This window comes from Etheostoma cragini, chromosome 11, assembly GCF_013103735.1.
Source record: "Etheostoma cragini isolate CJK2018 chromosome 11, CSU_Ecrag_1.0, whole genome shotgun sequence".
NCBI classification, from domain to species: Eukaryota; Metazoa; Chordata; class Actinopteri; order Perciformes; family Percidae; genus Etheostoma; species Etheostoma cragini.
In genome coordinates, this window is record NC_048417.1 from 14,581,351 (window position 1) to 14,597,169 (window position 15,819).

The following is a 15,819-nucleotide window of genomic DNA, read 5'->3' on the forward strand; positions in this document are numbered from 1 at the left end:
TACTACATAACTTTGATTGTTTGTGATATTTGCTCACATAATTGATTAAACATTAAACCTGAGCAAAGGATGATCTGCATTACTCACAACTGAATGTTTTTTTGATGAATCCACCAAGCACCAGCTCAGAGTGTCCAACAGGTGGCGATACATCCAAACCAATGCCTCAAATGGCATTCAATGGCATTTCATTTAATTATTGGATCTACTTTCATGAAAACTTAACTCAGATTAATGTTAGGAGAACTTCAAGACGTTCATTTAAGCAAATAAGCCGGTCAAATTGAAGATTTATTTTATATCACAAAGTAGATTCAGTTTTTTACTACTTTAAACATTTTTTTTTTTAAATTGAGACTGTAATGAGACTATAACTTTTCCTTTAAATGTCAATGATAATTACAAAATACTTTCTTTTTTTGTCACTCAGTTTTGTGTGTTTATTATGTTACGGAGACAGAATTCTGCCTTCCAACACATGGACATTCCCTAACAGTGCTTAAGGGGGGCAGTCTTGATTAGCTGCTGATCACAGAGAGGGAGAATTGTAAATTGTGCTATGTAGGTCACAGTATTCACAAATAACAACACTTTTGGCTCAGTGCTGCATATTCACAAATCTGGAACTGAATGATGATACTGTACAGTTCTGCATCTTTGAAGTGAAATCAAAGGAAAGAGAAAAAGCGGAGCATCGCGGTGATATTTTTCTATTCCTTTTCACCTCCACATGCAATTAATTTTGATTGTTTGATTAATTAAATTCCCCTTGGCAAACAGCTCTGCCTTATTCATTATTCATTCCATAAGGATTTTATTGTTAATTTTGATGAGGTTTTTGTTAATGAATGCATGTTTCGAGGTATCCCCATTTTCTGGCTTCTGCAGCAGGAAGAGAAGCTTTCAGACCGACAGCAGAGTCCTGTGTGGTGAACACAACCCACACGTTGTGGAATAAAAAGCATCATCAATGAACAAGACACAACACTCTCCATATTCCATAAAACGATGAGTCACACATGTGGAGCCATCACATACGGCAGAGCCTAATTGGGAAAGAATGGGAACGAGATAAAGATGGCCAACGTTGGGAGTCTCTCTGCTTTACCCTCTCAATAAATGAGCAGGATAATAATGTGAAGCTGATCGGCTGACAGGCAGGCTGCTCCAGCTGTTCCTATTACTCGACAGGTATACGCTTTGGCTCTTAACAGTCTGCCTCAGCAGACTGGCACTTAATTAGGCAAGGATTAAGGCCAAACAGCCTAATTTACGTGAGTTGTATCATAAATACAAACTGGCTACCCTTTCCTTCAGGGGGCATGAGGGGTGAATTTGAAAAACGCAAAGGTTTACTGAAAAGAAGATGCTCCAGGGCCTAAACTCCAGATTTCTCAACAATGAAGACTCTTTCCCCTTGCTGAGGGGTGCTGTTTTTGAGCACACGCTTTAACCCCTCAAATCCAGGGAGACAGAGATGAAACAGCTTGATTTACATTTAATTCAGATTATGTAAATATACTGGTTGTGTCCCAAACCAAACATGGGACTTAATGCAAGCTGCCTGCAGCACCCAGCAAAGATGGCCTCTATTGTTATTCAAATTGGGGGAATAAAGTACTTCGTTCATTCATGGTCTGGACATTTAATTAAACTTGTGATGAGATATAATATGTTCTCTTTACAAATACTGTTAACCACTCATTATTTTTACTTGGCAACCTCCACATATTTTCATAGCGAGTCTGTTTGCTTTTGCTCTAGATTGGAAGTCGACTGGGCATGGCATCTGGCTTCGCCAACAGAGATGTGCATCTCTTTAATAGTATTATAGGGTGTATCAGCTCAGTTATCACCGAGTGCACTGCTCTGGTGGAAGCAAATCCCCAATGGGCATTTGCATCGGGTGAGCTTGACTCTGCCGATGCCTCCCCTGGGCATATCCTGGTGCGTCTGCAGGCATCAGGATGTCTCCTCCTTTAGCCACTGCTGACATTAAAATGCACGAGGTCTATTCACTTCTGCTTCCCATGTGAATTTGTTCATTTTGTTATCAATATTTTATAGTGGTCCACTTCACTCTCTATGGTGACATGAACGGATTATGAAACCACAGGCTTCCTACCCCTCTTACATTGAAGTAGGGCACAGACATTTCAAACAGTTGCTCATTGTTTTCATCGTTTGTAGTCATTTTAAATCGGTTGTGTCTTTTGTGTCTCTTTGCAGTTGCTTTGCATCTCGTTGTGGTTGTTTTGCATCTCCTTGTGGTTGTTTTGAGCTTTTTTGCATCTCAGAGGGATTGTATTGTGTCTCTTTGTGATTGTGTTGTGGTCATTTTACATAACTGTAGTGGATTAGACGTATAAAGTAAGCGGATTAAAGCATTTGATGCAGTAACAAGACCTAGTAATTTCCTACCACTGTTTGCTAGAAAGTTGTTAAAGACCTGCAATTTAACATTAGTAAATCTTATTATTATTATTATTATTATTATTATTTTTAGCCTTTGTAACACATCTTCTATAATTCAAAATGCAATAATGCTAAAACCGCTTCTAGATCCTGTTTTCCTCTTTGACCTAAAGAAAGTTATTCAATCTCATCCTTCTGACCTAAAAATGATTGAGAACGTCCAGAGCCGTACATTTCCTGACCCCAGCTGATATTTCAGAGGTGTTTTCTTCTTTCAGTATTTGCTACATGTCTCATATCTGATCCATGTTTGTCAGCCACTCTGTTATATCTTCTAATGAGGTGTTTGGTGGGAACCTTTCCCCAGTTTTATTAATAATAGAAAGTTGAGCAAAGGTATTTAGTGAGTTAATGAGGATTGGAATGGTCTAGGAATGGTGACCGAATATTCTTTAGGAGCTTGAAGTAGTAAAACTAAAGCGTATTTTCTCAAGAAAAACACAAAGATTAGAGAAAAAAATCTCTAAAATTCAAAACATTTGAAATATAAAATGGTTTGGCAGAATTTAATTAGTGAAATTATCTTATGTCTTATCTCACTGTTTTAGGAAATTGCTGAACCTTTTATTTTTTTTAATTCTACTTTATGTTTGTGACCTGCTCTCTGTGCTTGGGGCTCAGAGCCATAGACAAGGTAGGGAAAGCAGAATGTATTGAAAGATGAACAGATTGTTGATTATGGTATTATCATTGGATTGGACAATAAGAAAAATATAGACAACAGAATTATCTTTAAAAATAAACTATTCACATATCCTCTGTCCTATCTTCTACTCTGTTGCACGATGAAGTTTCAAAGCTGCTCTTGTCTCCATCCGCATGTCGCTTTCTTTGTTCATGCCAGTATTTAAAGTTTAAGGATGTTTGTTTCTGTTTCATAATTCATGAATATTGATTCCCTGATGACAGCGGTGGAATTGTCTTCTGATCTCAGTGTGAGGACAATTTATATATTAAATGATTTCAAAATGGGCTGTCAAAGGATTCTTCTTCACTAACTGCTGATCAGTGCAAAGCCTTATTGATTGTCAGACACTTCAGCACAGATCTGAGGATTGATTTCTTTTGGAGAGGTGTCAACAGGAATTCTTATTAATAGCAATAATTACCATATTTATGTGGATTTATTCGAAAGTTTTTACTGATTCATTTTATGATGAAGATTAAGAATAAGTCAAATTATGCATGTATAATGAAGCTTTTCGCTTTCAGAAACCATAAAACGTTATCAATTTGCTCTTGACATTGACATGCAATGTCGACCACCATGTCTGTCCCCCTCCCCCCTTCAGTCTTTCTCCACCCCCCTCTCCCTCTGCTCCATGACCAGTGGTACTTATTGCTCCTGTATCATTGTAGGCACAGTTGTGTTGATTTATTGGCTCTGCAGCGATCTTGATCCCCCTCATTAGCTCTTTCATTACGCCGTCGATCATTTCATGGTGGGCCATATTGTACACTGAGTTTTATTGAGCCGGCTCTGAGAATATTCTTGTGTTCGTTGGTTATTATGATATAATTCCCTATTTTCTCCCATTTGAACTTCAGTTTTTAGTCCCTTTTGTTGTCAGAAATAACTAAAGGCAGTTCAAGGACCAGAAGAATTTCCTCAGTTTACTTTATAGCATGTTGATTTCTCTAAGTTAATGTAGGGGTTAGATTTGACCAAAATAACTATTACACCATAAGTTATTAATACACAACTGTTAGTAGACACACACTTTGTTTACAAGTGCAATAAGTGTACACTGCGATCTGCAGACATAAGACACTTTATCCACCGCCCAATCCCATTACCTCAAGTGCAATATTTGTCATTTTTATTACTTCTTCCTTTAGTCCTTACTTATGAATACACTTTACAGTTACTAACTATGTAGGTTGAGTGTATGTATTTAGTTCTAGATTAGTTTCCATGCTTTATTTTGCTTAGGAGTTCATAATGAATATAGTATTTGATGTGATCAATAGTGTTTATCTTCCCCTTCAATTCAGAATTGTTTCACTAAAGGCTTTGTTCTTTTCTTAGCTCTACTAACACCCACAAAACAAACAAGCAAATAAACCCATCATACAACATCAGGGAAGAGTTAAATAAGTCCTGTTCAGCCAATCGTTTGAGCATCGAAAGGAATGAGGGAAGGCTTTAGTTTTTAATTTGATGTGATAGAGAAAGTAAACAGGCTTTCAAATAAGCCTGTGCCTGTGCCTGCTGCTGCTGTTCAGTTCATTTGTTCATTCATTATCAAAGCATCAACAAACTGTACACCAAGTTCAAGGTCGAATACAACACTTTGCTGCCTGGACAAAGTGTTTTGTGTGTTTCAATAAAGTTACTGATTTATTACAGATATCTAAAAGAAACTGATTGGCTTCTAAATGATGCTTGGCTCCATTGTCCCTGCAAAGCGGTCGTCTCAGGTTTGACTCACCGTTCTGCTCACAGAGTGCAGCTGCAATGAAATGACCTTGAAGGATATACATAGGTGAGAATTCACATAAATACAGAATGAAAAACACTCTTTTTCTGCTGTCACTCTGAATTATATCAATCAACACACTCTGCTGTTTTCTACCACTAAATGCAGTTATAAAATCTTTTCATCAATAAGCATCTATCTAAACTGTCTATGATTGTGCTGCTGCAATTTTTAATTTCATCTGAGCCATAAGAAAAATGAGCCAAGTCCATTTTTGTCACAACAGCTGTATCTTCCAATTTCTTCAGCACTAACTCAAGTCAGTAACACCTTTAATGGGATTTCCATAAATCAACTAAATGGGTTTAAAAACCGCCTAACCCCGATGTGGATTTCAAAACTCCTTATGTGGACTCTTAAAATGTTCTTAAGATGCACACAATTTGACCAAATTTGTTCTGTCTCAGCGAGCTCCTCTTGGTCACACACCCATTTTCTCTAATGATTAAATCGTGTCTGAGCTTGATGAAGTTAATGGGATTACAGAAGAGGCTGCTAACCCAGGATTTAACTATCAAATGTTTAAGAGCAGTGCCGAGCTAATGAGGGCACTTCTCATCAAACATGAGGGGGGGCGGGATTACTGTGGTTTATCAGATGACACAAAGGACTGTGAGGTCACCGCTTTTATTGGCAATATTAAAGTCTGTCTTGTGCTCTTCTTGCTCATAAAGTGTGTTATAGCGAGGTGAAACGGGGATTGTGTCTGCCTGACAAGCCAACAGACAACATAAACTCCTCAGCTCTTCTGTGCCAGATGTTGACAGAATCCAAACACTGAGCTGTGAGAGGGACAGACATGATATCAGGACAATGAGCACCCACTGTTTACATACCAGAAATCAGTAGTTTTAAAGGTCTGATATATCTTATTTCGTTGTGCCATAGAGCTCCATTGTTGTCCATATAAATGAAGCACACTGTTCCTTCATTATACACACACATTGTAGTTTATTTTGAGTCAATCCCACATAAACCCGCTACTATAAATACTCGCTAGAGCACCAAATGCGTATTAATCCGCTGCTAAAAAAAGTCTAAAAATAGTCCCCCAACAAATTATCCTGTTTGGGACTTTGGTGTTGCTAAAACACTACAGTGCAGGTGTTTTAGGAAATTACTAAGCCTCTCAAAAAAGAAGCTATTCTATATTTATGCTGCATGAATGTCAGTATGGATGGATGATGAAAAGGAACATTACATATTTGTTTATTTATTAGAGCCCAGTACTTGGGTGCACCTAAATTTCCATTGTATTTCTTTTTACAATGACAATAATGTATCTATCTCTATTTTAGTGCCACTGTGTCTGCAGCATGATAGCAGGACCCTGAAACTGGTGAGTGAAGTAAAGTCTACACCTCTACACTTATGGTTTTCCTGCATAATCAAACGTCAAAATACCTACATTCACAGGAAAGGGATGAAAAGCAGACAAACATGTTGTTTTTTTAAATCAATATTTCCGGTCTTAAATTCATCTTGTAGGGTTTCTTTGACTTTATTTTGAACATGGCGAATACAGAGATTTGCTTTTATGATCCACTGTCACAATATTGTGTTTAGCTGATGAGAGCAACTATGTATATTGTGTCGGCTTTGTTGATTTGATCAGACAGTATAAAGAGGAAAAAGACCTTGCCGTCTACAGACATAAATTGGTCATTGTGCACCATTTACAGCACATCCGTTTACACATAACATCTTGAATGCAAAATAACCTTTAAGAAGTCAATTTTATGATGTGTTTTAGATACTGCCAGTCACAAAAAACCATATGTAGGAGCCTTAGATTGTTCCCAAACCTGTGCCACGGACGGGTCCTTTGTTTTAAATAAACAAATTAAAAGATTACATCTCTATGAAGCAAAACAAAGAAATCTCTCATCTACTCCTTTTAAAGTGTTTCAAGTGATTTGGAGGAGTAGGCGTACACAGATTTGATTCTTAATTAATATCTGATGCAGTATCTATCTGCTTGGGAAATGCAATCTATAAAACACAATATAATTCAAAGCACAACATTTAAATTTGAAAACACCGAAGACATGATCACCATTAGAAGCAAATGGAAAAATATGTTGAATCACAGTTTTTTTTTCTCTTTTATAAATTCCAAAATCATGATTGATAATTTTGTGCTCTGTAATATCTTTCCTTTATACCAGACAGTCGTGAAGATTGCTAAGTTGTGATGATTGTTGCTACTGATTAGCAGACTTGCAGCTGCCTGCGTTCACACCAGCGAATGAATTAATCAAGCCAACATAGACGACCTAATCACTGTTTTAACATTCCCCCATTAAATAAAGTGACGGCTAATTACTGTTTGTGCTTTAAGACTGGCTTTCGGGAAATTTCGAAGTCCTTTGAAGTCAGATATCATCTCTGAATGATTTAAAAAAGATATTGTATTCTATCCTTACACTGATGATTTTTTTCTGATCGTGTGTACTGAGATACATAAGCAACTTTATTTCATCTATGTACTGTATGTAATATGTACATGAAGTAAATTCTCCCATAAATGTACACTTAAAGTATGTCAGAGAATTTAAGGACATAGGGTTAGTTCACCAAAATTATAACAAAACACATTGTCCTATTTCTGCTCTATTAGCGTCTGGCCATGAAAATAGTTTGTCCAGGTTATGGTGGTAACAGCGCTGTGGAGATAGTTTGCAAGACTACAATGGAGGTGAATGGGGTTTTGTGCAGTCGCAGTTTTAAACCATTACGTTTAAAAATGTAACTAAAGTCTCTCCACCAGGTACTCCACAGAAACTATTTGTTCAGTAGCAAATTGTTAAAAACTGTCCTGAATAATAAGGGATATTTAAAGTGCTCATATTATGATCATTTTCAGGTTCATAATTGTATTTAGAGGTTGTACCAGAATAGGTTTACATGGTTTAATAAAAAAGAAAAAAAACACCATATTTTTGTTGGACTGCACAGTTGTGCTGCTCCTCTTTCCACCCTGTGTGTGCAGGTCTCTGTTTTAGCTACTGGGTGCGACATTTCACTTGTCTACCATCTTTGTTGGGAGTCACACATGTGCATTAGTTAGGTAAGGATCACATTAGCTAGCTAGCTATCTGTTTCTTTAAGTTTGGTTAGTACAAGGCAGGATTAGCTAGGAGACTCTTTCTAAACAAGGGCGCACTTCCAACTTTGTGTGGAATACCTGCAGAACAGGGACATTTAAGTAGTTCTTTTGTAGATAATGGTGAACTTGTGTGTGTTGTAGCAGTGTTTTGCCATTGAGAACGAGGGGGCTGAGGCATGCTAGCGGTTAGCCCCCTCGTTTTGGCAAGTGACGTAGAAAACCCTGTAGATTTTGAACTCCCAGAGAGTGTACTGTAGTGTAAGTTGGTATGCTTGTGGAAGCACCAGAGACATGAAATAACACCCCAAATACCAACATGTTTTTATAAGATGGGCACTTTAAGAATTTACTTTAATGTCAACTTTTCATCCAGTATGGACAACAACTCCTTAACGTGTTCACACAATTAACATTTCTGAACATCTGTGATAATTAGGCACCTCCATCTGTTGAGTAAGATCTTGTAATACAATAGAAAGCCACAGAAAAGCCACTAAATGGACCATGTAGCGCAACTGTTTGGTAAGCTATTTTGTCCAATTTTTAAATTTTTTTTTCTAACTTACCATTAGAGGCAATTGCAACAAATGCTAGTTTTTGTTTTCTTTCCCTTTTTTCATTATTTTTGTTGAACCTATAATCTGGTATAAGTTACAAAGGAAAGGTATTTTCATGGTACAGGCTTGTCACACCCAAATTACAAAAAACATCTAGTTTTATCAATTACCTTTTTCATTGTAATTACTTTTTGAAAAAGAAATAATATCTATGAACACTTTGTATTTTGTCCATTAACCAGACAAAATAACCAACAAGACACATGATTTTCAAAATTACCAGTACACACGTGCTGTCCAATGACCTCCAGTGTGTGTGTGTGTGTGTGTGTGTGTGTGTGTGTGTGTGTGTGTGTGTATACACATACAAACATACATACACACACACATAAAATGACCTTTAAACAATTAGTTGAATTATTTAGTTACTTATTACTTACATGCAATCCAATGGCCACCAGCTGATAGTGGGAGTCTTTTTAGATCTAACAGCATTTAACAGTGAAATTATTATTTTGTACTTTTTAGTCAGCAAATCTAACAAAAACAACTTGTGATTGTCCTGTTAGCAACTTTTCTTGGTATTCTGACATACTCTGGACTCTTCTTGTGTAAACATGCAGCTCTGGTACATGTCAGCCATGACAAATTGATCGGTCCAGACATGTGGTGATATTTTCATCCTTTTATTACTTTTATGTCTCTGTGCAAACAAACCTAATGCCCTTTCTACCGTGTGTCAAATCTAAAATTGCGGTTCTCCATTTTTTCCTGGTCAGGGTAGCAATAACGGGGAATTAGTGTTTATCCACAATCTTTCTATCCACCGCATAAGCTAAGCCTTGTAAAGACTTTGACATTGTATATGCCACAGAGTGTGGTCTGAACACCACAGCAGGAAAACAATTCAAAGAAAATGCAAATGCAGTATCTTTATTACACATGCATTTTTATCTACTGCATTCATGTATTCTTCATTTGATCCATTCATGATCAATTCAGATTCTTTCCAGTCAGATTGTTTCTGACTGGCTGGGCAGGAAACAATCAGTGGGATCAATGTTGGTCTGTTGTATTCATCATCAGGAGAGGCTTGCCCAAACAATTATATAGGGGGCCCGGATAATCAAAATGATAAGTGGTTTCCACGTCACTACCTGCAAGTCCGTGGCTTCCCACAATAGCCATTTATTTGTCAGTTCAAATGGTACAAAAGTATTAAACAAGTGCTTATATTTGTAGTTTGCTGTACAATTGTACATGCATTGAATTCATTCATAAAACCCTTAAATAGCGTTTTTTGCTTCACCTGTAAACTGGGACTGCATATGGAATATAAAAGGGCTTATTACTACAGAAGTGCTCTTGAAAGGTATTTCTGGAAATGATGTAACAATGGCAGCAGGGTATCCATTCATCCAACATGAAAAAGGTATTGTGCAGAGTTTCGCTGTTAAAGTACAGACTGAAACAAGTAAAACCTTTGCTTATTCATACTAAACACTGATCTGTCATGAGTTTGAGCGCAAGTTGTTTCTCATTCAATGGATATAAAGGATGCTAAATTAGCTCTGAGTCTCACAGAGACAAGACTCTGGAGGAAAATGCAGCCCTCAAACAGACAACCAGCCAGAGGCAGTCATTGTGGACAATGAGGAAGATTGTCCTTGCTTAACGGCGCAAGCAGAGATTATGTAGAAACTGACAATTTCACATTGCTTTAAAATACATTCAGAAAATGGAGCGACCTCTACTTTCTTCTGCAGTGTGTGTTCTCACAGTGCAGGGGATTCATAAACAACGTTGGATAATAGTGGTGGTGGAGGAGTTCAACCCTTAGAACAAAGAAACACAGTTTGGAAATCTTGGCAGATTACATTCATTAGCCCAGGGCTTATGTAATGTTTTATTGTGGGTTTATGTAAAGTGAAGGTGTTTTCGTGTGGACTAAAACATCCAGACAAAACAATATTTTGCACAGTTCCAGTGATTTCAATTGTTCTCTCTCTGTCTGACTAAGACATTTCTGTCTTTGATATGCTAACAAGCAAGCTGCATGGGGAGAGTATCATCCACAGACACCGGTTGACCAGATGTCCGCCAGTCGCTGTGCTTAGGGTAATTTTGAATGATTTGATATTCATGGCCTGCTGATTTGAAAACTGCCTTGAGCCAAGTGCCTTGGATTAGATAGAAATACATATATACATTCATTCTAACTGCTGATTTGTTGTTTATGGAAAAATCAATGTCAATCATTTTGACCTTGCCAGCTTCCATGATACCACAATCCTGCATTACTGTTTGACTTGGGTAAGAAATTGAACGCAAAAACAGACAACAGACAACTGACAAACGCACATAAGAATCACAAGTACAGGTGTCATTTTACAGCTGATTACAGGGAAGAAAGGTAACTATTGTTAGCTTGATCTGATGTGTGAACATAACACAATGTAGCTGTATGCATTTCAAGATGAAGTATGAAACGGTTCTACTTTAAAGAGTCAACCTAACAGTGAAACGATCACGTTTTTTGAAGACAAGACAGACATTTGTAATTCCTAGATGATTTATCACAATAAACATATTTTGAACTAATGCCATTCCCATCAGCCTCAGCTGTGTTTACTCCTCTTTAGCTAATGTTAGCATGCTAACAAAGACCTAAAGATGATTAACTTGCAGAACATCAGCATGCTAGCATTGTCATGCCCAGAATATTTTCAGGTACTGATTTCAGCTGCAGGCTACCATGCCACAGCTTTGGAGAGCTCTTCACTGACACTGAGTATAGCTCTTATAAATTACATTATTAGGTCTCATTGTGCTCGCTCAGAGATTACTGTTATTGTTACCTTCTTGTGTTATTTACAAATGTGAGATGCATTTTCTTTTCTTTTTTTACATAAAACACTCTGTTGCTCAGAACGCAATATGTTTGCAGTGCAGTGTAGTTTATAGCACATTTAGGAAATTATTCATACATCAGCACCTCTAAAATATCTATTAACATCACCTCCTCATGGGACCAGTCAGCTAATTTCAGCTGGTAAGATAAGCAGCAGTGTATGAAAGAAGTCCACTGGCTCAGAAACATTGTTCTCATGGGAACCTGGCACTCTAAACAGATGCTCTTCTTTTACAGCAAGTGAAACATAATAAGATACAATATGGTCAGCACTCCACAGGTTTGTGTCCTCTTCAGCCAGAACAGACAGCCAGCAGATTACTAATCAGAAAGTTGAGCCCCGCTGCCAAAATGTGACTCTGGGCCACCTGTCCCCAAACACTGAAAAATAATGCTAGAGGAGCAGTTCTTTTGAAACATATGTACTGAAACATACATTTTCATTCTTCTTTTATGAAATGTAGCATGCTGTTAGGGTCTGTGAAGCTAGCTATATTTGTCCAATCTGAGATTTCTGTTGCACGACTAAACAACTTTTAAAAGTGCCAAAACAGGTTCCTTCCCGAGGCTATTTTGCAGAGGCGCCGTTGCTTCATACGGTGCTTAGCATCTCCCATGACGATGTCAAGCTCACAGAGAGATTGGACCCACAATGCATGACTCAAGTAGTGTGCAATGATTTTATCAGCAGGCTTATAAACTCAAGCAACATTTTCAAATGATCGTCTGGCAAAGGGAAATCCAGGAAAACAGGCATTGGTCAAACTCCAACTCACTGGTAACCGTATCCAAAATGTCAGCTAAAAGGTGAACTCCAAAAACAGGCAATGGTCAAAAAACCGGAATACAGGGAAACCCGCTCAAAAGCTGACACAATGGAACGGACGATCTTGCACTGGGGTAAGGGAAAGACTGAACCTAAACACACAAGACAGGGGAGACAATGAGACACAGGTGCAACACATTAGTGCGGGGACAGGTATCACACAGGCGCAAAATCTACAACACAAAGTAAAACAAGACAACACAAGGGACAAAAGAGAACTTTCAAAATAAAACAGGAAACAGAAAACATGACACGTGACAGCCGATTGAGATGGGTTCAAAGAAATGCCAATAAACTAGATCACGTTTTTATCTCATCTTGTGTGGACTCGCTGCAAGACTAGGTCTTCCCCAAACTTTTGTATACAATTGAATAAAATGTTATTTCGTTCTGCAGCATTTAGATTTCCTTTCATTGGAACTTTGTGGCCTATTACCCACACCATAAAAAGAAGGCTAACATTTAAAATGTATGTGTCTGTTATTTCCTAATACTGTAATTGTCTAACGTTTTCTTGTTAGTTTCCTGGAAAGACCTATGCAATTCTATGTGTTCCTTTGGTTACACTAGCTTTTTAATTGATTAATTGGAAGTGTATCATTTGTCACTGTCAATGTCTCTAATTTATCTGTGTATCTGTGTGTGTGTGTGTGTGTGTGTGTGTGTGTGTGTGTATATATATATATATATATATATATATATATATATATATATATATATATATATATATATATATGTGTATATATGTGTATATATATATATATATATAGTAGCAAAATATATGCATTTCTTCAGGAAACCTAAGAAATGATTGAGTACACAAAAAAATACACAAATTGTATGTAGAAGTGAGTGCGCTAATCCTGTAAACACATGGTGTAATCTAATTCTGTTCTATCTGAATGAATCTGAATGAATCTGTTGGCAGAAGATTTTCTGAGTGGTTTTGTGGCCTCTGTGTTCTTAAAACGAAATGATTTCATTGTAACTAACAGGAAATGACATGATGACCCTGAAATAATAGTATATTACCTGTGTGTGTGGTGGGTGTGGGTGTAGGTGTGCGTGCGCTTGGGTGTGCGTGTGCATGCCTTTCTCCAGAGATATATTGTATCAAATCATAACAAGGGTTAACTGAAGACAATTTACAGATAGAGTAGGTCTGGACCATACTCTACAGATTCAACAATTCCAGTTATTCCCCCAAGAGCAAGCATTTAGTGCGAAAAGGGCGAGGAAAAACTTCTTTTTAGGAAGAAAGCTCGGACAGACCCAGGCTCTTGCTAGGAGGTTTCTGATGGTGCCAGTTGGGGGTGTGATAAACAGTGTCAATAATAGACACAAAAGAAAATGGAAGAGATACTAGAAATATTAGTTTTAGTATGTCATGGCATAGCAGGGCACTGCAGGCCGTGGCAGGGCATAGCATGGCACGGAGCGGGACCAAGGCAACATCTGCAGGCATGATTTAGGTGCCACCCTAATCCAAGGAAAACTGTTGGGTGAAAAGAAATAAGGACTCTGGGAAATAAGCTCCCCAGAGCTAAGTTGGTAACTAGCATTTCTGGGACATGGATGCACACAGATGGTAAGAGAGAGGAGAGAGGAGCTCAGTGTGTCAAAGGAAGTCCCCCATCAGTCTAAAACTTTAACAGCATAATTAAGAGCTGGTGCAAGGCAAACCTGTTCAAGGCCAGTTCAATAAGGGTTGGTAGATGAATCTGACAACTATGAAGAGAAGCAGAGAAGAGAAGGTGTGCTGTGTCTGCAGCAATACACCCTCCCCTGCTGGTCTGATGTGAAGGAGTAAGGAACAGTTACATTATAGGAAGAAAAAAAACAGCTGATTAAGCTGCTTAATCCATCTATGATTATGCATGACAAGTGTGTGATGTTCTGCATTCAGATAGTCCACACTGGACGCTCACAGTGACATTTCAAGAATTTATTTTTCAGGTCTCCCTCGGAAAAGAGATTTCAATCTCAAGGGATTCCCGGTTAAATAAAGGTTAAATGAAATGTATAAAGCACTAATTATTTCACAGTCTTTGCAGATATCATGTATAATTTATAAAAGCTTTACACATGGTAGGAGACTTTACAACTTTGTTTTTATGACTCCCTAAATATTTACATTTAGGGAACAGTTTAACATGTACCAGTTCAACATTTTAAGAAATACTTATCCACTTTGCTTTGGTGAGCAAGATGTGAATTTTTTATACCAATCTCGAGTCTGTGTCTAAGTAAGTAGCTGGTGATAGGCAGAAGTGGAAGAAGTACTCACATCCTTAACTTAAGTAAAAATAGAAGTAACATTACTAGAACGCTCAGAAGTATGTATGGGGGATCTTTTCCATCTCAGCCGTCCACCCCAAATGACGTGAAAACAGCAAACACATGTACATGAGATTGATATACATTTACTCATGGAAAGAAACAAAATTCCATCAAAACTATTCCTTTATGTGAAAAGCTTTGCTGCTGGAAAAGTAAATAAACCCGATCTCTTTATATTCCACAGATTTGGCAAACCTTTGCTATTCTAATAAAACACCCAAAGACTGACCAAATATTTCAGGCATTAACTAAATCATCCTATCCTGTTATCATCCACCCTGTTGCCAAAATAACCGACGCACAATGAGCCATTCATCATGCTTTAAGCACTGGTATTCAGACTGTTGTTGGGGGAAACTGCTCTCTGTAGAGCCACACAGAGATAAAAGACCACTCAAGCCTTTTAATTATTCCTCACAACCATTTGTCATTCCATATACTATAGTTGTTCTTTCTAAAAGTAGGTGATTCCCAAGTAGATGGCTTTATGGTTACCAAATTGTTTCCCAAGATAGAAGTAATGGTAGCATTTGTACATAATGGACTGTAGTTTTTTTGGTTGTGAGAACTCACTAATTCACATAAGTATATCGTATAAATATATAAAGTAATATCAATATTTAAGACTTATCTTCAGGGTGACTGTATGTGAATGTAAGCTTTTACATTTTATTTATTTCTACCAATAGCAAAACTCCATAACAGGTAAGCGTAAACAGAGAGAACACATTTTAAAGGATTTCTATCAAGGTTGTGTTGCTCATTGCAAGTGTGGAGCGTGACGGCAGTAATGTGATCGCTGATTTGCTTCCATTTCATTGATGCATTAACTGACTGTTTTGTTCAGCACTTTAACATTTTCAGACTACACTTTTACCTTTTGCATCAGAATCACAATTGGGTTTATTGCCAAGTAGGTTTTCAAATACAAGACATTTCCTTTGGTATTTTGGTGCCTAACCATAACCATAGTGAGAGAAAAACAAGCATTGAAAAAGTAAAGAATCATATATATGTATGATTAAAAGTATTGAAAGTATATAACAATATGTAAAATACATCTGTGTTAAAATGAAAGGTACACACATGCTATATACTGTGTGTGTATATATATATATATA